Here is a 24,552-nt window from a genome sequence, read left to right on the forward strand (position 1 = left end):
TTCGAGGATCTGTGAGGAGCATGAGCAACATCTGGAGATCACTCTGTAGACCCTCCGTGCACATTAGCTTTATGCGAAGCCAGAGAAGTGTGAGTTCTGGCAGGAGGAGGTGAATTTCCTTGGTCACGTAGTGATGAGGCAGGGCATCGCAGTGGACCCCTCAAAGATTGATGTCATGTGTCAGTGGGGTCAGCCCATGAGCACGTCCGAGATTCACAATTTCCTTGGTTTAGTGGGCTACTATCGACGTTTCATTGAGGGATTCTCTCCTATTGCAGCCCCATTGACTAGGTTGACCAGGAAGGGTGTTGAGTCATTTGGAGCAACGCATGTGAGTGAGCATTTACATAGCTGAAGGACCATCTGACGTCCGTACCAGTCCTCACTCTTCCCTCTGGAAGTGAAGGATTTATGGTATTTACTAATGCTTCACATATTGACTTGGGTGTTGTCCTGATGTAGCAAGGGCAACCCGCGGCCTTCGCATCTTGTTAACTCAAGGTCCATGAGCAGAACTACCCCATGCATGATATAGAGTTGGCTACCATTGTCTTTTTACTAAAGGTGTGGAGGCACTATCTTTATGGGGTTAGGTTCAAGATCTTCTCTAACCATAAGAGCTTGAAGTATCCCTTTCACAATTAGAGTTAAACATGAGGCAGAGACATTGGATGGAGCTCTAGAAGGACTACAATTTCGATCTTTAGCAACACCTTGCCAAGGTGAACGTGGTGGTAGATGCCCTTAGCGGTCAGCTAAGGGGCTTGGTGGCACATATGATGGTCCAAGAGTGGAGGATGGTAGAGGATGTAGCTGAGTACGACTTCGAGTTTGGTCTGCAGTCTACCATTGTTCAGTTATCAAGCCTATCGATTCAACCCTCTCTTGTCGCAAGGGTAATCGAGGCTCAGCAGAAAGATCAGTCATTGAAGGATTGCTGAGCAGAGGCCCGCATCAGAGGAGCAGTCGAAGTGGTAGATTGGTTCCCATGGTGGACTTTGTTTCAGAGGCTGATTGTGTGTCCCAAATGTTCCAGAGTTACAAAAAGAACTGATAACTGAGGCATATCGATCGAGATTTACTATTCATCCCAGCTCCACAAAGATGTATCATGACATGAGGAAGTAGTATTTTTGGTCGGGGATGAAGCACCAGATTGCTAGTTTTGTAGTTGAGTGTGACACATGCTAGCGTGTCAAGGCCGATCATTAAGACCCCCAGGTTCCTTGCAGCCATTGAGCGTCCCATTGTTGAAGTGGGATGTCACGCCCCAAACTCGGACACTGGGCTCACAAAATTTCCGATCACCGAATCCAGTGCCGATAGCCTCCGTAGTACCCCATTCTTGGCTCTCAGCACGTATGTGCCAGATTCCGATCCTAGGATCCTACAAGGAGGATTTTCCATCATACATTTATCTCATAATAAGCATAACCGCAAGTTTACCCAAATCACAAAGGTAACATCATCATCACATATCCACTAACATAAACATTTGAAGACAGTGTTGAAAGGGAAATACATATATATAAAAAATCAAAGCTCCTGAAAACCGCTACACACTCCAAGCTCAACGCTGCTGCGACCTAACACTACCTGCACGCATCTATCATGCAAAAGCTTATAGAAAGCTTAGAGGGTAGTGAAAGTTGTGTAAGGTAGGTGCCAAGCACACAAATACAACGCCATAAATCATACAATATCGAAATAAGAAGAAATACTAACAAGATCATAAATCTACGATATCAGAGTAAGCAGAAATATAATGGTAAGTTTATGAGTCATATAATATCAGAATATGTAATGTAGATTGGTTATGCAAACACAGAATCATATAGAGTCAAATATCAGATGCCGAGGATACAATGCAATATGTAAATCCTGGTAAGTCCGTCTAGGCCATATAGGTACAGAAAACATAACAACCCAAAATGCCATATGCCTACGGATGTAATATGCGATGTGAATGAAATGACCAAGCTGGAGTGTGAGGTCGGGATGACAGTACGTAGTATTACAGGCTACGGGGTCCATCACAAGGGACTTCTATCTAAACCAGTCCCATACCTAAATTTGGATAGTTAGACTCAATGTGGTAAACTCCTGATCTCAAGTTAGTCGCGCGCCCAACTGAAATCCTGGTCATGCGAAGGTACACGTAACAAATAGTTACACACCACCAGCCTGAGTGGATAGCGAATGAATGAATGAATGAGTATGCAATTCTTTCTCAATAAGTCCACATATCAGTACGGTTCCTCTCTAGGATTATCACCGGGGTCTACTGCACTCCACACTGACTGCCTCCTCCTTAGCAGCATAGCCTAGTGGGTGGAAGAGACCACACTATCCGCCTGACCAGTAGTCTGCCAATACCTACCTGGCTCATCGATAGTGGACCCATTTACGAGCTAGTCAAACTTAGCTTTGCTTACAGCCCCCTCACTCGGGTGGATAAGGCCACACCCCCTCCCAACCGACCACGATATAGTAGGAGACGCGGCCTACTGGTATTCGGCACTTGGGCGCTCATATTCTACTTGGTCTAGACGTTGGGGCATCTCCTGGCCTTAGAGGTTTAGGGACTTTTACCCACGAACATCTAAAGTGTCCAGATGCTCAAACCAAACATTTTCAGTGTCCCATCTGGCCATCCACGACATGCTTATGGAGGCCACGACCCTGATGTCCTAGGGTGTATAACGATCATGTCACACATATGTTATAAGTCACACCATCCAGTCATGTAGTAATCCTGTGCGTACCGCGTGCTCATGTGGGTAACTCCTATCAGTGAGTCCCATAAATAATATGCCTAATGACATATGCTATGATCAATCAATACTCATATCAAGCATACATATGATGCGTATGACATGCGTCATGGAATTATACTAAGTATGTTATATGGTGATGAACTATCCTCACAACGAAGATGGGCCTAGACGGCCTACACACAACAAGTATGGGCCTATCAATGGGCCTTAGGGAGAGTCATAATGCGGACATTTAACCAACATTATTCTTATAATGTGGACGTCAAACCATCATTGCTCCCAAGACATCACCTACCATAAACATCATTACGTAAACCATGGCGGAATCACACATTGCAATGGACCTTATGTACATACCATTGGGCCTCGACCCATGGGCCTCAAATACATCGAATGGGCCACATCACATGAGCCTTATATGTATTAAGGTGGGCCTCAACAACGGGCCTTATATATCATATCGGGCCTAATCAAATGGGCCGAATCAATGGGCAGAATTAAATGGGCCAAGTCGAATGGGTCGAGTTGAATGGGCCAATTCAAATGGGTCGAACATAATTCATCTATTTTTAGAGATCAATATAGAGTATTATATAAAAATGAATCATATCAAAAGATTAATTGGACCATACCATATTTTTAGTCTCAAGCTGTAAGACGAGCTTGCCAAAGGGTTGGACGGTTTGGATGCAATACATGCATCATGGTGGGTCCCATAGATGGATGGTGTGGATGAAGTAGGTGAGATCCACAGAACTTGGTGACGTCACTACAACAGATATGCAGCTGGAGTGAGGTACACCAGCCATCCCATTCCCATGTGGGGAGGTGTGAGATACAATAAACACATTAGTGAGTCTGACGTGGGGCCCACCATAATGTTTATCTCCCATCCAATCTGTTAATAAGGTCACACAGGGACCTGAATATAGAGGAAAAACAAATTTCATAATGATCCAAAACTCCAGTGAAATCCCAAGGGGTTTTAATGGCAGATGTTCAATCCTCACTGTTCATGCCATGGGGGCCACCTAAGTTCGTATACGACTGATTTTTTGGAGGGCCCACTACCTTAAGGGCCCCATCAAAATGTATGGTGTTGATGTTCCAACACATTACTGTGGGGCCCACAGCTGGGACCCCCTGCCCGTCCGTCCACAACGCAGCAGCGCAGGACGCTGCTGCAGCGTCCTCTGGATGAGCAGTAGCACCTGCTACTATTTCATCATTTATTTATTTTTTAAATTTTTTTTATGGTTTTCGGTATGTGGGGCCCCCATTAGAAGAATCCAATCTAGCCATTGCATTCTAGGACTCCAAACGGACCAAACAAGCCCAATTTCAGCATATTTTGGCGTGTAAAAACATCAAGGTGGGTCCTAACTTCATTTTCTGGCTCAACGCCTAAAATGAGCTGAGGAATAGGATGGACGACGTGGATTAAATCCATACATCAAGGTGGGGCCTGCATGAGAGGCCCACCCAAAAACCTTAAATATAAACATATATATATATATATATATATTTATGTTACTCTAAGTACACCCCACTGTCTGTTCACACTTCATGGAACCCATGTCCAGCGTCGCTGGACGCTGGATGATTTGCATATAACACATAAATGTGGGCCCCACCTACAGACATGCTACTTACGTGGGCCACCAAATCGTTGGATGGTGTGGATAGGACATACATCGAGGTGGGATCCATCCGAGTGGGCCACACGGCCACATCATCACACAAAAGGAATGAAAGAGAGAGGGAAAGAGAGAGAGAGAGAGAGAGAGAGAGAGAGAGATCGAGTGATGGAGGGACCTCGGCACTATGAGCCCTCCCTTCCATGATTTACAACATACATCAAGTGAGTCCCATTACATGTGGGCTCACCGACCAAAATCAACGGTGGTGATCCTTTCTCCACCAAGATGGATGGTCTAGATGACCCTATTTATGCAAGGAAGATATACATCATGATGGGGTCCATGGAGAATGGCCCCATCATAGAATGATCATGAGAATCAAGGTGGGCCATCGGCCACACCTAGGGTCCAAAGTGAGATCCATACCATCAATTGGTAGGCCTCACTTGGCCCATCATCAAAGCATTAAATCTAAGCCTATAAAACACCCACCTTTGATCTTTTCTTCCTTCTTCCGCCAATGCATGCTACAGCTCCATAGGAATAATTTCAACGGTTGAGATGAAACTTGGATGGTGGAGATGGGAGATAGAAAGTGGGCCACACAAAGCTCTCTCATGGAGCTTGGACGTTGGATGCTCTCATGGGGTTTGCTTTAAAAAATGAAGAAATGAGAGAGAGAGAGAGAGGATGAGATGTAAAGAGAGAGAGGGAAGGGTGAGTGAGTGATGGGTGATGGGTGAGTGATGTGTACTTGACATGTAAGGGATGGGTAGCTTTGACTTTGGGGTTGCTTTTGGGGATGGGACATGTACTTGACATGTGAGGTGATTGATTAGATTGATTTGACATGTTATAGAGAATCTCTTGGGATTGCAAACGCGCGGCATTTCCTCGAACTGAATGCAGGCCCACATCTCCTGGCCTTGGTATCGCCTCGGCGCGTAATACGCGACTTCAGAATCGCGGCGACGGTGCAGTCGCAATGGTACAAGTCTCGAGTTGAGCCGACTCTAGAATACGGGACATGACTCAGGGTTACGCACAAATGCAGTCTATGCATCACGGGTGATCAAAATTCGACTGGGAGGATCGCGGAAGCCTACGAAATGGTACGGGCTAGGATACGGGTCTCACATGGGAGTACGTATCCATAGATTTTATCATGGGTTTACCGAGGACTCAGCGCGGTCATGACGCCATTTAGGTTGTCGTCGATCGTCTAATGAAGTCTGCACATTTTCTTACGATTCGTGCAACCTGGCCTTTGGATCGTCTTACTACGTTATTCAATGATGAGATTGTGAGATTGCATAGTGTTCCAGTTTCAATCGTTTCTAACCGAGATCCGCAGTTCACGTCTCAGTTTTGGAGGAACTTTCAAAAGACATTGGGGTCTGTCTTGCAATTCAGCACCGCGTATCATCCGCAGATCGATGGGCAGACTGAGAGGGTCAACCACATCCTTGAGGATATGCTTCGAGCTTGCGTGGTCGATTTCTCAGGTAGTTGGGATGAGCACCTGCGTTTGGTTGAGTTTGCGTATAACAACGCCTACCAGGCGACTATTCACATGGCTCCTTTCGAGGCATTATATGACAGACTGTGTAGATCTCTGATTTGTTGGACCAGGGTTAGAGAGCATCGTCTCCTAGGTCTCGAGCTTGTGCAGAAGACATCAGAGCACATCGATATTATCAGGCAGATGATGCACATAGCTTAGAGCAGACAGAAGAGTTTTTCTGATGGTCGGCGTCGTCCCTTGAAGTTCATAGTTGGGGACCATGTGTATCTCAAGGTCTCACCCATAAAGGGTGTGGTTCGTTTTAGAGTGAAGGGAAAGCTTTCCCCAAGATTCATAGGACCTTTCAAAATCACTGGGTACGTTGGCATCGTGGCCTATTGGCTTGCCTTACTACCTCAGTTGTTTGGCATCCACAACGTTTTTCATTTCTCTATGTTGAGAAAATGTGGGTCAGACATCGTTCTTGTGATTAATTAGTAGTTGTTAGAGGTTCATAAGGACGCTTTTACATCAAGCAGCCAGTTCGTATCCTTTATCGGAAGGAGCTGGTCCTTCGAACCAAAGTCATCCCGTTAGTAAAGGTTCAATGAGGTCATCATAGTGCAGATGAGGTTTCTTGGGAGGGAGAGTCTGAGATTCGTGAGTGTTATCCCCATCTCTTCGATGATTGATTGTTTTTTGTATTGTCTCTAATTATATACGATGCTATAATTTCTCTCTTCTTTCGTTATGAGCCCTGTTTAGTTGTGTTATAGTGTAAATTTCGAGGATAAAATTTTTATTAGGAGGGGAGAGCTGGAAGGCCCGTATCCTAGTACCATACCGTTCCACCAACTCCCGCGATCCTCTCCATCAAATTTTAGTAACCCGCAACTTATAAATAGTAAATTCTAACTACCCTAAGTCGCATCACGAAGACCTAAGTCGACTCAACCCGAAACTTATACCCTAGCGACCGCACCGTCGCCGTGGTTCCGATGCCGCGTCTTGTACACCAATGCAATACCCAGGCTAGGAGGAGTGGGCTCGCGTATATTTCGAGCAGACACCGAGCATAAAGGAATCTCTACCTTTCCTTTCACATCAACTAGTCAAGTACAACCATCATTTCAACCCATGCCTCTCTTCCCACCAAGACAAGCAACCCATCCCTCTTCTTACCAATAATGTAAGGCAACCCATACCCCGTGCCACCTCATGCCCCCAAAAGTCAACTAAGCTCATACCTCTCATCCCACTCTCCTTACACACCCATCATTCCTCTTACACAATACCACTCCTCTCTCATTTTCACTCAATCCCATCCCATTTCTCTACCCAAATTCCTAACAACCAAGAGAGGAAAAGACTAAGGAGAGAAAAGAGAAGCCAAGAGAAGACCCATCTCCCTACCACCCAATCTCACCATCCAACCACCCAAATTTCATCGTCCACCATCAAAGAGAGAGCTTAGGAGCCAAGGATTCCAAGGAGCTAAAGAAGAGGAGCTATAAGTGGGTGATCTTAGGTTTAGATCTTGATTTTGATGCATGGGGCAAGTGGAGCCTACTGATTAATGGTAGAGATCCCATTTTGGACCCTGGGTGTGGCCAATGGCTCACCATGATTCATATGTATAATCTATGATGGGGCCATTCTCCATGGACCCAACTATGATGTTTATTTGATAATTAACAAGTAAAGGGTCATCTCGACCCTTAATTTTATGGTGGGGATGGTATCCCTACCTTGATTTGCTGTTTTGAGGGCCACATAATTTTGAGGCCCATCTTGATGTATGCATTATATTGTAAGGGGGCTCATTGTGGCGAAGCTCCCTCTACTACGTGATTCTCTATCTCCCTCTATCTCTCCCTTTCCCTATTGATGGCCCACCTCGATGTATGAATATTATCCACGCTAACCATTTAGCGGACTAACCTACTATCCAAACCGGGTCCCACCTTGTTGCCCGATTTGTGGCCTGCACGGTCGGTCAACCACAAAGGCCCAAATGAAGGGAAATCATAAATATCAGCTTGATCCCCATCTCGTGGACCCCCACCATGATATGTATCCCATCCACGTCGTCCATCCAGTGGGCAAGGACCAACTTGTTGCTGGACTGACCATCCATCAACCTCCTTGGCTGACCATTTGGTCAGTACTAAATGGAGGAAAACACATATATTAGCTTAATTTGAGGTGGGGTGGCCCACTCACGTGGACCACACCTGTATGTGTTGTATTAGCACCATCCATCCTAAATAGGGCCAGCGGCCAACAGGGCCGTCTGTCAGTGGGATGCTGCTAGACTGCTGTCCAGCAGCTGCAGGACCCACTTGATGTATGTGTTTCATCCTCACCATCCAACACTTGGGATGGTGGGATCCACAATGATGTATATTTTATCCTCACTCTCCATCTATGGGATGGTGGGTCCCACTGATGTATGTTGTATCCACACCGTCCAGCACGTAAGGCGGTGGGAACCACCTGATGTATGTTGTATCCACACTGTCCAGCACATAGGATGGTGGGAACCACCAGATGTATGTATTCTATATCTATGCTGTCCACTTGGTGGGGCCCATCTGCTACGTGTGAGGCCCACCTACTGTACGATGGAATCCACCATGATGTATATTGTATCCACACCATCCAGTAGCAGGCTCGGATGCCACTGGATAGCAGTGTGTTGACGCCCACCATTGAAACTTTCTGGGCCCACTATACTGTTTGTGGGTGGTCCACATCCAACCGGCCCACGCCATCCAGCTGGGTCAAGCTCATGTCGCTGGACAGCAGTAGTGGTTGACACCCACTGTTGAAACCTCTTGGGGCCCACTTGATGTATGTGAGGCCTATTGTGACTGTATGTGAGGCCCATTGTGGCTGTATGTGAGGCCCATTGTGATTGTATGTGAGGCCCATTGTGATTGTATGACGCCCATTGTGAGGTGTGAGACCCGCCATGATGTGTGTGTTATATGCTCACTATCCATTCATTTATACGGACTATGGGCCACCTTATGCAGGCCCACCATGACGTATGAATTAGACGCCCATTATGGGGCTACCTTGTGAGGCCCACCATTATGAGTGAGGTGCACACTTTGTCCATCCGTTTTCTAAATATTTGGAGGGTCGAGGGCCCCATTGTGATTCCGATTCTAACCCCAAATGGACCACACATTAGGAGACAATGGTGGTTAAATGTCCACCATTGTAAACCTCTCTAAGGCCCATTGTTAAGCCCATTCCACCCTTACCTTATGGGCTAACCCAAACCGTTGGGCCCCCACTTATGTTAGTGATACCCATTGGGCTAACCCAAACTATTGGGCCCCCATTAATGATGGTGCTTTCCACCATACCTTGTAGGAATTATCCAAACCTTGGAGCCTACCTTCTGTATGGATCAGGCCCCATAGGAAGGCTCGGTTTAATGCATGAAAAGAGGAGGGTGAGGAAGCCCACTTGTTGTACATAGTTCACCCTCTTAACTCACCTTGTTGTATAGTCATTAGACTCACCCATGAGGGCTATTCTTGATGTAAGTATGATGCCTAGGCTATCCATTGTTTAGTACATCATCACCCCTTGCCACAGATGGAAGAATATGTGGTATCAGATTTGGTACATCCATTGTTGAAGCTTATCTCGATTTGTGGGTTAGATCCACCATCCTTGCAAGAGACCCTGAATTAGGATATATAATATGCTGGTACCTTCAGTAGGTTACGATAGTCTAACATGGACCATTCCATATAGATTTTTATATGTCTAGTGAGGCGTATCGTTCAGCCTCTACTCTTGTAAGTAACATACTGGTTAAGGCCGTTCATCACTTGCTATATCTAATAATCATGCTAGTGTAGTTAGTCTAGTAAGACACACTGAGAACATGCTTAGTATAACATCATGATACATGCCCATATGCATCATTTGTATGCATGTTATGAGGACTGATTGATCATAGCATTGGGCTGAGATGTTTATGGGACTCCCTGTGAGATGGAGTTGCCCCACACGATCGCGTGGTACACGCAGATTTTATGCATGACTAGATGGTATGACTCATGCATCTATCTCGCATTTTATGTGACATAATCACTTAGTACCCTAGTGACATCAGGGCTGTGGCCCCCACAGGCTTATTGTGAATGGCCAGATTAGATACCAAAAATATTTGCGACTCAGTATATGGGCACTTTGGATGTCTGTGGGTGAAAGTCCCTAAACCCTTATAGTACCAAGAGGTTGCACCAACGTCGAGACCAAGTGGATACATGAGGGCCCGAGTGCCAAATACTAATAGGTCACATCTCCCACTGTGTCATTGTCGGTTGGAAGGGGGTGTGACATTATCCACCAGAGGGTAGGGGTCAAAGCTAGGATGAGTCTGTCCAGCTCATAAATGGGTCCTTTATCGATGAGCCAAGTATATATTAACAGACTACTGGCCAGGTGGGTAGTGAGGTCTTTTCCACTTGCATGGTTATGCGTGCCAGTTAGGGCGACAATCTGGTGTGGAGTGTAGTAGATCCCAGTGATATTTAAGAGATGAACTATATTAATATGTGGACTTGATGAGGACCGGCATGCTTGCGTTGCATCTTGCATATGACATTTGGCTATGTAGGCCTTACATCGCATAGCCTTGGTACGACTGACAATATTCATTTGCTTGCCAGTATTTTCGCTTAGTTTGATATTATATGCTTGGTACATGCATTGTGCACAAATGCACACACCCTCTAAGCTTCGTTGTAAGCTTATGCACGATCGTTACGTGCAGGTGACGTTAGGTCGCAGTAGCTCTAAGGCAGGAGCGTGTGTCAGATCTTCTTGGAGCTTTTGGTTATACTTATATTTCTCTTTCCGCATTGTACTCAAATGATTTATTATAGTAGATATGTGGTGATGTTGTTTTGTGACTTGGTTAAGCTTGTTGTTATGCTCCTTTAAAAAAATCATATTGAAAATCCTCCTTGTAGGATCCGAGGATCGGAATCTGGCATATGAATGCCAAGCGCTGAGAATGTGGTACTATGGAGGTTGTCGGTGCCAGATTCGGCGATCGAGAATTTTGTGAGCCCAGTTTTCGAGTTTGGGGCATGACATTAATTCGACTAATCTAGGAAAAATTTTGACCAGTCTAAATTTTTAACTGAAAATTGGATAAAATTTGTTGGTTCCTCGACTAGTCGAGAAAAGTGCTCGACTAATCAAAGGCACACCCTCGACTAGTTGAAGGGGGCTCGACTCGAAGTCCAGCAATGGATTTTAGGCATCCTTGACCAGTCGAAGGCTATGCTTGACCAGTCGAACAAGGCCCTCGACCAGTCAAGCAAGGCCTTCGACCAGTAGAAGGATAGTTTAATCCGATTGCGCCTGAAATTTGAAATTTGGTTGTTTCTTAGACCAGGCTAAGGAGACCTTAGACCAGTTGAAGCAACAACTTTTCAACCTATAAATAGAGGTCTTTTATCACTTCAAAATAGATCATTCAACCACAAAAAACCTTCACTTTGAGCAAGAAAAGTCCCATCGTCTTCAAGCTATAGAACGATATTTTAAATTCTTTTTAATGGCTTATTGTTTTGTAATTTATAGATCACTTTTTATGAATCATATGTTTTAAAGGGAGTTCTTGTTCTTCCTTTTGAGATCTAAGAAATTCAAATAAGTATCCCAGGTTTGAATTAAGTTAAAATCTATTTAGAACTTAGAACCCTTCATTTTGGTCATTGGACATTGAACATTGAACATTCGTCATCAACCGAAGCGGTTCTATGGGCTATATCATTTAGTGTCTTCTGAAGAAGGTAAGTGTTTACTTTTTATTTTTGGTTTATTTGAGCTATCCAGGAAAATTCCATGTATTGGTTTTGACTGAGATAGTCAGAAAATCTCAGTGTGTGAGGTTTTGATTGTGATAGCCCTTCTAAAATCACAATTGTATAGGTTTTAAGGTGAACCTGAGAAAACCTTGATTTTTAGTAAACGCCAATATCACGTGGGTTGTGATTATTGGGAGTAGAGTAGGTGTGGCTGTTTGAGGACAGTTGGTGTATACATCGAACCCCTATAATTCCTGATGTTTATGTGGTGAATGATTTTTGAGATGTACATATGGTGAATGTTTGTAAATCTTTATGTACATGTGGTGAATGCTTGTAATAGATAGTTGCATTTCTTTTTCCTCTTGTTTTAGTTTGCAATATTGATCCTTACTAGTTCATGAAATCAGGTTGTCCTACCTAAAACCTCAGTTTTTGGTGTAAGGTTGTCCTATCAACACGATTTGAATTAATTTCTCAATACTATTACAACTGAAATCTCTGATTAAGTTTTGATTTATTTATTCTTTTAGTACTGTAATTTTTATTTGGCATAGTCCTATTCACCTCCTAGGACTATAAGCTCACCTCTTTCAAACAAGCTCTTTGACCAGTGGAAGAACTGTTAGATCTTATCCTGCTCGAATTTGAAAATTTCTTGGAACTTAATCCGGTGCTTCGACTAGTCGAAGACTGCCTTAGACCAGTTGAAGGAACAAACTTTCTGACTATAAATAAGGGTTTTTTTTCAATCCAAAAATACAACTTAAGCCTATCAAAGCCCTTATTCAAGAGAAAGAGAGAGAAGCCTCATTTATTGTCAAGTTATCAAGTGGTATTTATAAATTTATTTTATAGCTTTTTCATTAATTCGTTTATCTCAAAACTATGTCATTTTGATTTTAAAAAGAGTGTTTACTCTTATTAAGATTTGAAGGAATTAATGCAAGTAGCCATTAGGTTTAAATCTAATTAAAACCAAATAGAACCCTGGACTAAAAATCAAACATTCATCATTCAAGAAAAGAGATCTACAACTACAACATCTTCTTCGGTGAAGATAAGTATCAATTTACTTTCTATATTTAGTTTTTATGAGATAGCTAGAAAATCTCATTAAAGGTTTTGTCTGAGATAGCCTGAAAATCTTAAAGAGGTGTTTCTTTGTTTGTGATAGCCCAATAAAATCATAATTGTATCAGGTTTTAAGGTGACCCTGTGAAAACCTTATTCATAATGAAAGCTAAGATTATGAGGTTAGTAATCTTGGGAGTGGAGTAGGTGTGGCTGTTTGAGAACAGTTGTTATACACACCGAACCACTATAATTCTTGGTGTTTATGATGAATGTTTCTTTTTTGCATTTATGGAGAATTTTTGTAATTTCATTTATGCAAAAGTGGTGAATGTTTGTAATAGATAGGTTTATATTCTCTTGCTTGGTTAGAGATTTTGATTCTTACAAACATTCGAAATAAGGTTGTCCTACCTAAACTTTGTTTTAGGTGTAGATTGTCCTACAAACTAGTTTGAATCAATTTTTCAATACTAGTGCGATTGAGATTTTAGATTTGTTTATTATTTTTGTGCTTTAATTTTTTATTTGGCATAGTCTTATTCATCCCCCAAGGATTGTTAAGCTTGCCTTTTCAAAAGGTAAGTAGGTGATCGTTGAAGAACCAGAGTTAGGGTCATCGTCATCAGAGGATGAAGATGAGGAATCTTCTTCCAATAGCACTTCTTCTACTGAAAATGTTTTTTCTTCAAATGACTCCAGAGAAGAGGGAGAATTAGACATTAGTGAAGAAGATGAAGAATTGGATATCGGTGAAAAAAACAACATCGTTGTCGTTGCCACCGTAGCCGATGAGGAAGTACCATAAGATACGACCGTTCCTCAGGCAGTAACAACAAAAGCTCCTATAGAAGAGGAAGAACCTTTAGATTATGGAGAATATAGTCATCCACCAGATGAAGATGCAACCATATCATTTAATTCTAATTATTCTTCCATGAGAGATATTCTTTAATTCGGTGGTCAATGCTTCTGCTGCTTCGGAAATTCCTCCTATTGTTATAGAAACAGTTCAAAATGAAATAGATGTTCCTACTTCTGATATGAGTTCTACCAAGGTGACTAAGATGTCTCTCACTTCTCTAATTAGGCCTAATACTGTAGCGTGTGAATTAATATTTTCGATAGAATCGGTTGATATGATAACTCCAGCTAAAGTTGATTCTAGTACTGGGGCTTGTTGAGTGTCAAATATTGCATATTTTTCTCTATTTTTATCTTAGTTTTATAAACATAATAACGTTTAATGGGTATATTTTATACATGTTTGTATTGTGAGGTGAGTTTAAGAGCTTGGATTGAAAAGAATGTAAGGAGCATGGATTTGATGCTTAAGAATCACCAAGGCAGGGGATGGATCATAGGAGACCAAGATTGAAGATTTCAAGACCCCCAAGATTCAAGGAAACCAAGTGAAGAAGGAAGGAAGTCAAAAGTGCAAAGTGCAAAAATTCACAGAATCTGAACTTCATTGTCTATGTCATCGACCAGCAATCGATGACATCGAAGAATTACAGGAAATCAAGTCTAGTTGCTGGACAAATTGGATGCAGTTCTCGATGACACCGAAGCCACGTACGATTTCTTGAAGACCTACTAATGACATCAAAGGCAGATTGATGACATCGATATTTTTATGAATTTTTTGCACAACTCACTGGCACACTCTGGACACATTCTCGATTGATCGAACATCCTTTGATGACATCGAAGGTATGCTTGATGACATGAACATTTATGCAGTGTGAAAGGTGTTACGCAGTGCAAAAAGGCGCGACTTCCGGATTCAAGTTAGTTCGATGACATCGAAGGTATTACGCAGAATGTGTAAATTTGATGTGGTTTTCAAAGATGGTCTGACAAAGGCTATAAATATAGGTTGTTTAAGGAGTTCTACACATGAATTAGGTTTTAAGAAGTTAAGCCAAAGGGTTGAGCAGTCTCCCAAGAGTTTTTCTTCTTTTCTTTTCTATTTTTAATGCTTTCTTTTAAGGTATTAAATCCAATCATGTCTACGGTTGGCTAAACCTCTTAGCTAGGGCTAAGAGGTGAAGCTTGTAGCATGTTGGGATAGTTTTCTTACTTTGATTCTTGTTCTTGTTGAACCTCATTGATTTCTAGTTTGATATTAAAGGAATATTTTCAATTTTCTATGATTTATTATGACTCAAATTACAATAGATGTTGTGATAACTTTGGATATCTTCTTTTACTTTTTTGAGATTGTGAGATTGGTAAATCCTGTTCTTCACCATCGTCTCTTGGGCATGGTAGGGTGATGGAATCCCTTCCAATCACCACAATACTCCTTTATTGAGGACTAGATCAATGAAAATTTTAGAGATTTGATTTAATTGCTTTATCCTAATTGGATAGGCTAAGACTTAAATTCCAATTGTGTTCCTTGAATCAAGTAAGGTAGCATCCTGATAGCTACAAATGGATCCTTAGAACCCTATTTCCCACCTTTCAATTGATAGTTTAAATCAACATTATTCAAAATTACTCTATTTTATTCCACATTTAGGTCTAGATCTTCTTCTAGTTCTAGTTCTAGTTATTTTTAGAATACATACAAGTTTAGTCCCTATGGATTCAACCTCGGTCTCACCGAGTTATTACTACATTACAACCCTACACTTAGGGTTGTGAACAAGTTTTTGGCATCATTGCCAGGGACTACGGCTGTGTTTTTCTGAGATTAATTAGTATTAGAATTAGTTTAAGTTTAGGGTTTATTTTTCTTCTATGCTTTTAGGTTAGGATTTTTCTGAAATTGTTTTTAGAAACTAACGTTGTTTTCTATTTTATAGAATCCTAACATAGCAACCCTAACGAGTAACTTCTCTCCAAATTTCTCTTATCTTTTCTAGATCTCTTATTTGTTTTAGTTTTTCTAGTTTTCTTTTTTGGTTTAGTTGTTTAGTTACTTAAGGGCTGAGAGTGTTTCATGCCAAAGTGGGTTCGTGACAACACCCTCCATCTCTTGAGTGAAGGAGGATTAGTCGAAGGGTTGCCTATCCATCACCAGATTAAACATCACTTGAGATCCTCTGAATTAATTGAAATGATGGCTGTAAATCAACCTCAACATCTAGTTTAGGAAGTTGAAGATGAGAATGGTGTCCATCATACACCCCGCCTCATACTCTACGAGATTATTTATAACCGGTGGGGTGAGTACACCTTCTTGCATGATATTCTCATTGGATGCAGGAACTATGAACGTTAAACCTAGAATGATACAACTATTTCCTAAATTCCATGGATTATAATTTGAAAGTCCATACTTGCACATCAAAGAATTTGATGAGATAGTCTTCACATTACACTTTCCAAACATGTCTGAAGATATAATGTGACTTAAATTGTTTCCCTTCTCATTAAAAGAGAAAGTTAAGATGTGGATGCACTCCTTAATGCCACGATCTATCGGCACATTGTTGAGGGTCAAATATTGCATATTATCCCCCACTTATTACTTGATTTTATGAACATGATAATGCTTAATGTTTTATTTTAATCATGTTTGTGTTGCAAGGTGAATTGAAGGGCTTGGATTGAAAAGAATGCTAAAAGCATGGATTTAACGCTCAAGAATCACCAAGATCAAGGATGGATCTTATGAGACCAAGAATAAAGAATTCATATGTTAAAGATCTAAGAAAATCAAGTGAGGAATGAAGAGAATTGAAGACTTGAAGTGAAGTAAAGGAACCCTAAAAATCTACCTGCTTCGACTAGTTTAAGCCCTCATTCGACCAGTCTAAGGCTCCTGCTCAACTAGTCGAAGAATCCTCGAATTGAACTCCAGCAACAAAATCCTTTAATTTCTCATCATCCTCAACCATTCGAAGGAAACCCTCAACCAGTTGAAGGCACCCTCGACCAGTCAAAGGATTTCCTCGACTTGTCTATGGTTATGCAGATAGTACATGGATTACGTAAATTTGAGGCAGTTTCTGGATTTTTCCAAGTCAGTGCAAAAGTTGGAGTTGTAAAACTATAAATAGGGGTCCCTAGGATGTTACTGGGTATCTTATAGGGTTCGAAGAGTGTAGCAAAAGGGTGGAGCTGCCGTCCGGGAGTTCTTCTTCTTCCTCTTTAGTTGATCTTTTTCTTTTGTTTAAGAGTCTTTAGTTCAATCATGTCTATGGTTGGTTAAACCTCTTAGCCAGAGCTAAGAGGTGAGCTAAGAGGCGAAGCTTGTAGCATAATTGAGATGTTTGCTTTGTTTTGATTCATGTTTTGTTGAACTCTCTTGGATTATAGTTTGATTATGAAGGAATATTTTTAATTTTTAATGGTATTGTGACAAATTACAATAGTTCTACGATAGCTTGAGATATCTTCTTATCCTGAATTGAGATTGTGAAATTAAGAAATCTTGTTGTTCACCATCTTCCCTTGGGCATGGTAGGATGATGGAATCCTTCCTAACCTTCGCAATTCTTTTATGATTGGTTGTGGGATTGGTAAATCGTGATGTTTGCCTTGTCTCCTGGGCATGGTTAGGTGATGGAATCACTTCCAAATCCTTACAACTCTCGTCTATTGATGACTAGATCCATGAGAAGTTCAGAGATCTGACAAATCTCTTCTTATCAACTGGATAAGATCGGACTCTGATTACAATTGTGTCCTTGAATCAAGTATAGTATCACCCTAATTGATACAAGTGGATCCTTGGCACCCTACTTACCACCTTTAAATTTATAAGTTTTAATTACCTTATTCAAAATCACTCTCTCAATTATTTAAGATTTAGGTTTACATCTTCTTCTAGTTCTAGTTCTAGTTACTTTCAGAAGACACACAAGTTCAGTCCTTGTGGATTCGACCTCGGTCTCACCGAGATTATTACTGCATCGCGACCCTACACTTAGGGTTGTGAACAAGTATTTGGTGCCATTACCGGGGACTAAAGGTCGGTTGCATTTTTCTAAGATTAATTAGTTTTGGAATTAGTTTAAAATTAAGGTTTTTCTATTTTCTATTTTTAGGATAAGGTTTTTTCTGTTTTATTTTAGAAACTAACTTTGCTTTCTAAGTCTAGGTTTAGAAACTTTCCTTTTCTATTTTTAGAAACTACCTTCTAGTTTTAGGTTTAGAAACTTTCCTTTTTTATTTTTAGAAATTAGGTTTCTTTCCTTATTTCCTTTTTACAAACTAATTCACTTTCCTTTTTCTTTTGCAGAATCCTAACATAGATCTCCTCCAATCTGGTAACTTCCTTTTAACTTCTCCTCTACTTACTTTCCATATTGCTGTAGGATTTTTCTTTTATTCTTTTTGTAGGATTAGAGTCAAAGCTAGAGTTTTACCATGCAAGAGTGGGAACATCAGTATGCTAAGATAGCTAAGAGATATTGAGAAGGGATGTATGATGATTATGATAGGAAACAGCCTATGTCTCAAAATTTTTCTGAAAATATCATCGAGAATCAACCAGAATATGATACTCCACCAGTTAAGAAGTCCTTCAGTGATTATAGGGGGGAGAATAATTGCACTCCACAGATTAAGAAAACAGTATGCGATTATTGTGGTCATTGTGATTTTTAGAATGAGGATAATTATCAACCATCCAGCAAGAAGAGAACTATGTGTGAATGTATTATGGCTGATAATATGTATCAACAACCACCAGACTCTCCCACCTATGACCCGTATGATTATGAACAGTGGAAACAGAGATATGTGGAAGATGAAACAACAACACATCATAGTGACAATTCTCTTAAATCCTTTACCTTTGAAATTCAGCCAGGAACGACCAAGAGGATTCACTTCAAAGTTACATGGACTATCTTACAGATATTAGAAAAACATTAGAAGTGCTTGATTTGTGCATCAATAAGATAGTGGAGGCTTATTCGTCCCAACCACAACTCAATCCAGAAACACAATGCAAGGAAAGTGATCCTAAGTCATTTGTAGAGAACTCTAAAATTTGGAATGAGGAGTTGGATTCTGTTAATGAGCATATGGTTCAATTTTCTGAAGAGTTGATTTAATGACGGTCCAAAGATGATCAAGAGATGTGGGTGTCTTTCAAATATAATGATACTGACACACTTCACTCACATGACACAGTTAGTTCTAATAATGAGGAACAGGTTAGTTTATTTGAACCTTAACCCAATCTAGGAATAGAATATGAGGAAAGCAATCCCATTTCACGTGTGTACTACACTAAATTGGAAGATGATGAGTATTGTGATGACAATCATGAATGTATAGCTCAAATCCCCCTGGATTCAATCTCAAGTTTGGCCCATATTAATGATCAAGATGTTCATGAAGTTATCGACCATAGCGATCTACTCCACCCATTTGACATGACCAATTTAAATGTGGAGGATGAACCACTTTTAACTAACCCTTCCAACCTTTGCGAGGCATGTTTAGACCACTCCCCTTAATTGAATGATGAGATTCGAGAGATGGAAGATTTGCTCGATATGACTCTGGAATTTGAAACCACCCAGTTGAGGCCACCATTTGTGTTGTACCCTTTTAACGATTCAATGCCTTCACTAAGAAGCTTCAATGAATAGAGTCTTTACATCAATGCTTTACCTATTGATCCTCAATCTATTTGTGAAGGCAAGAACAAGAGAGCATGCGTCCATCCACTTTCACAGACGATGGAATCCTTAGGCAGATCATCACAAACTTTAATGTGGAGAATGAGCCACTCTTAACTGAATTTTCCAACTCTTCAGAAGATTGCTTGGCACTTTGTAGATTCAAACGATCCTATGATAAAAGAAATAGTGGATGCCTCGCAAGACAATACTTCAGTATTTGTCACTGACCGAGAGATCCCTTATTCTGAAACCCCCTTCCCCATATCCTAAATATTTATCATTAAAGGAGAAGGAACTGAAAACTGAACCAGAGTCTGAAACTTTGGAATGTGTTGAGACTACATCACTTTCTAAGAATTTTTCTGAATTTCATCGATGTGTAGTCTCTGATTCACCGTGTTAGGCTAACAATGAAATTTTTTCTATCGCAAGTGAATCTTATATACTTTGGACACCTCAGGAGATTAAAAGGAAACCTTATGCTGAGGTCCATAAATTTCTCTAGAAATTCATGCTTCAAGGGGATCCAAGCCTATTGCAAAAAGGGCTTTTGGATGATCTTGTTGAGAAACCTACTGAGAAATTTATCAAGATATTGGCCGAAGGAGGAACTTTGTGGCATGACTGAGTAGCTTTTCCCTTGCTTTCCTAGTTTAGGATTAGTTTATTGCTTTCATAGAATTTAGGATAATTTGCTTTCAACTGTTTTAGGATAGTTTGCTTATCATTGATTTGAGTCTTTTGTGCTAACCCATTTTTCGTACTGAGATCATTGGAAAAGCCTCAAAATTCCTTCTTCAGGTATAATCTCTCCATTACTTCCATTTTTTTTTCATTGCCTCATTTAAATTGAATGCTTATCTCTTTTACATTAAGGACAATGTAGATTTTAAGTTGGGAGATGTGGATTAGGTAGGCTAATCAGTTGTTTTCTTAGTCTTTGGGCGAAGTTGTGAAAATTTGAAAAAAATTTCTGAAATTTCTACAAATTTAAGTGATCTCAAAGTTAATCGATGAATTAGAATTACAAGATACTTAATGTTGATGCCTTATGTCTCCTCGATTTTAGTCACTCGAGAGATCTCAAAATTAAGTTAAGCTATTGATCCTCGATTAGAAGTTTTTAAACAATGATTGAATCATGATTTCACATGTCACGTTAACTTACACATTAAAGTGTCAGTTCGATATTGAATTATTAACTTGATGATTATTAAGCATGGAAGGAACCAACTTGGGGAATTTGTCCATCATGTTCAATGGGAAGAATTGAAAAGGAAAAAAGAAAATACCCAGCAAAAAAAAAAAAAACAGGTGTCATCGAAAACAGCTACCTATTAAATATCTTTAAAAAAGTTGACATAGTAAGAAAGCCATCGATGGAAAAATCAAAAGTTGGAAGAATGAAAAGATAAACTGTAAGGCAAGTTTTGGTTTAGGTTTGGGTTGTCCTGAATGCTCTTTTGATTATCAATGTTATCATGAAAATGGAGAATTGAACCTTTGAGTGTGATAAGTCTAAGCTTCATTATATACTCATGGAACTTAATGTTTAGAATTGTTCTAATTAGAGGATTAATACTTTGAACTAGATTGTTAAATTTACTGAGTGCAAGAGTTGAGGAGAAGGTGATGCTCAACATTGATGTATCTTAGAATTCTATTATTTGGATTGTTTTTAAAAACCACTTGAGCTTATAGAAATTGTCCTGTGGTTCTCGAAATAATTTTGCATACTTTGCTCAGGACTAACAAAATGCTGGTTGGGGATTGTGTTGAGGGTCAAATATTACATATTATCCCCCATTTATTACTTGGTTTTATGAACATGATAATGTTTAATATTCTATTTTAATCATGTTTTTGTTGCAAGGTGAATTTAAGGGCTTGGATTGAAAAGGATGTTAAAAGCATAGATTTAACGCTCAAGAATCACCACGGTTAAGGATGGATCTTATGAAACCAAGAATGAAGAATTCACATGCCAAAGATCCAAGAAAATCAAGTGAGGAATGAAGAGAATTGAAGACTTGAAGTGAAGAAAAGGAACCCTAAAAATCTATCTGTTTCGACTAGTCTAAGCCCTCCTTCAACCAGTCTAAGGCTCCTGCTAGACTAGTTGAAGAATCCTTGACTCGAAATCCAGTGACAAAATCCTCTAATTTTCCGTCATCCTCGACTAGTCGAAGAATTTCCTCGACTCATCTAAGGTTATGCAGATAGCACACGGATTGCGTAAATTTGAGGTAGTTTCCAAAATTTTCCAACTTAGTGCGAAAGTTGGAGTTGTAAAACTATAAATAGGGGTCCTTAGGATGTTCCTAGATATCTTCTAGGGTTTAAGGAGTGGACCCGCTATCCGGGAGATCTTCTTCTTCCTCTTTAGTTGGTCTTTTTGTTTTGTTTAAGAGTCTTTAGTTCAATCATGTCTATGGTTGGCTAAACCCCTTAGCTATGGCTAAGAGGTGAAGATTGTAGCATGATTGGGATGTTTGCTTTGTTTTGATTCATGTTTGTTGAACTCTCTTGGATTCTAGTTTGATTATAAAGGAATATTTTTAGCTTTTAATGGTTTATTGTGACAAATTACATTAGATCTGTGATAGCTTGAGATATCTTCTTTTCCTGAATTGAGATTGTGAAATTAGGAAATCCTGTTGTTTAGCATCATCCCTTGGGCATGGTAGGATGACAGAATCCTTCCTAACCTTCACAATTCTTTTATGATTGGCAGTGGGATTGGTAAATCCTGATGTTTACCTTGTCTCCTAGGCATGGTTAGGTGATGGAATCACTTCCAAATCCTTACAACTCTCATCCATTGATGACTAGATCCATAAGAAGTTCAGAGATCTGACAATTCCCTTCTTACCAACTGGATAAGATAGGACTCCGATTCCAATTATGTCCTTGAATCAAGTATATTATCACCCTAATTGCTATAAAGTGGATCCTTGGAACGCTAGTTACCACCTTTAAAGTTATAAGTTTTAATTACCTTATTCAAAATCACTCTCTCAACTATTTCAGATTTAGGTTTACATCTTCTTCTAGTTCTAGTTCTAGCTACTTTCAGAAGACACACAAGTTTAGCCCTTGTAGATCTGACATCGGTCTCACCGAAATTATTACTGCATCGCGACCTTACACTTGGGGTTGTGAACACACATGGGCCGAGATGACCTGGGAATTTCCCAAAAAGCTTTTCCTATTTAATAAAACTAACACTTTAAGGAAGGTAATCATGAACTTCGCCTAGAAAGAGGAAGAGACCTTCCTCCAATACTGTGAAAGGTTTAAGGATCTCACAAATTCTTGTCCACACCATGGCTACGAAATATGGTAAACAATAAGTTTTTTCTATAATGGATTAACTTCACCAATGTGCCAGTTGGTAGAGATGATGTGTAATGGTGAATTCATGAACAAGGAGAACGATGATGCGTGAGATTACCTTGATCAATTGGTAGAAAACACGTAATTATGGGACACTTCCCCAAGACCCACCACTTCTAAGCCTACTCAATAAAATGAAAGGGAAGGAATTTATGTTTTAAAAGAGGAAGATGATATGAGTGCAAGAGTGGCTAATCTCACAAGGAAAGTCGAAGCCAAGGAACTTAAGAAGGCAGAATATATCAAACCCGAAAAGGCTATGGAAGTTATTTGTGGTATTTGTGCTTGCAACATACATACAACTGAAAATTGTCCAACAATTCCTATTTTTCAAGAAATATTGAATGAGCAATAGAATACCATGATCAACTAGCAAAGACTTTTCAGAAGACCCACTTCAAATACATACAACTCCAACTGGAGAAACCATCTAAATTTTAGTTGGAGGAATGGACAAATGTCTAACCCACAATAGGTCCTTACTCAATTTTTAAATTAAAAGAGGCCTCAAGAGGATACAGTTCAAAAATTCATGCAAAACCAAGAGCTATTCAATTAGAATACGGTACAAGCATTCTAGGATCTCAAAACAATAATAGGAATGTTTGCATTGTCCATTCAAAGGATTGAGTCACACTTAGTAAGTGGGGAGAAAGGGATGCTTCCAGCCCAACCCCTCCCCAATCCAAAACCATAATGTGAAATTAGTGACCCAAGCTCTTCAAATTAGATGGACCAAGCTAAGTCTATCACCGCTCTTAGGTGTAAGAAGATTATTGACAAAACCAATCCAGTGAGGGCTGAAAAGCCTAAGGACCCGGAAGAAATTAAGAATGATAGACCTAACAATGCCCCACATGATGAAGAACCAAAAAAAGTGAGTAAGCCAATTGCATCATTCCCTCAGCAGTTGAATGCACCAAAACCTCTAGCTAACTCACTAGATATTCTAGAGGTACTGAAACAAGTGAAAGTCAACATTCATTTACTAGACGTTATGAAACAAATCCCCTCTTATACCAAAATTTTGAAAGAATTATGTACAACCAAGAGATGGTAGAGCATTCAAAAGAAAATTTTCTAACATAAAAGGTGAGTGTCATCCTCAAACAAGATATGCCACAAAAATATAAAGATCCTGGTAACCCATCTATCACCTGTATAATTGGGAATCACCAAATTAAGCATGCACTTCTTGACTTAGGAATGCGCATTAATTTGATTCCCTTTTTGGTATATGAACGATTGGGTCTAAGTGAATTAAAACCCACCTAGACCACATTACAACTTATCGATCGCTCAGTTCGTGTACCGAGAGGGATGATTGAGGATGTATTGGTCCAGGTTGATAAATTCTACTATCTAGTGGACTTTATTGTCTTGGATACTTAACCCATTGTAGATATGAGTACTCAAATCTTATCATTCTTAGTCGTCCATTCCTTGCTACAACAAATGCAATCATTAATTGTAAGAATGAAATTACAAATTTATCTTTTGAAAATATGACATTGGAGCTCAATATCTTTTTTAACATGAGAAAACAGTTAGAGGATATTAATAATATCCACGACATTAACTTAATAGATTCTTTCATGGAAGATAGAACACTTTTAACTCTATATTCTGATACTCTAAAGACATGATTCACCCACTCCTTTAATTTAGATGATGATATGATTAGGGAGATGGATGCCTTGATTAATGATATCCAGTACTTGA

The sequence above is a fragment of the Magnolia sinica genome, chromosome 11 (genome assembly GCF_029962835.1).
Source record: "Magnolia sinica isolate HGM2019 chromosome 11, MsV1, whole genome shotgun sequence".
In the NCBI taxonomy this organism is placed as follows: Eukaryota; Viridiplantae; Streptophyta; class Magnoliopsida; order Magnoliales; family Magnoliaceae; genus Magnolia; species Magnolia sinica.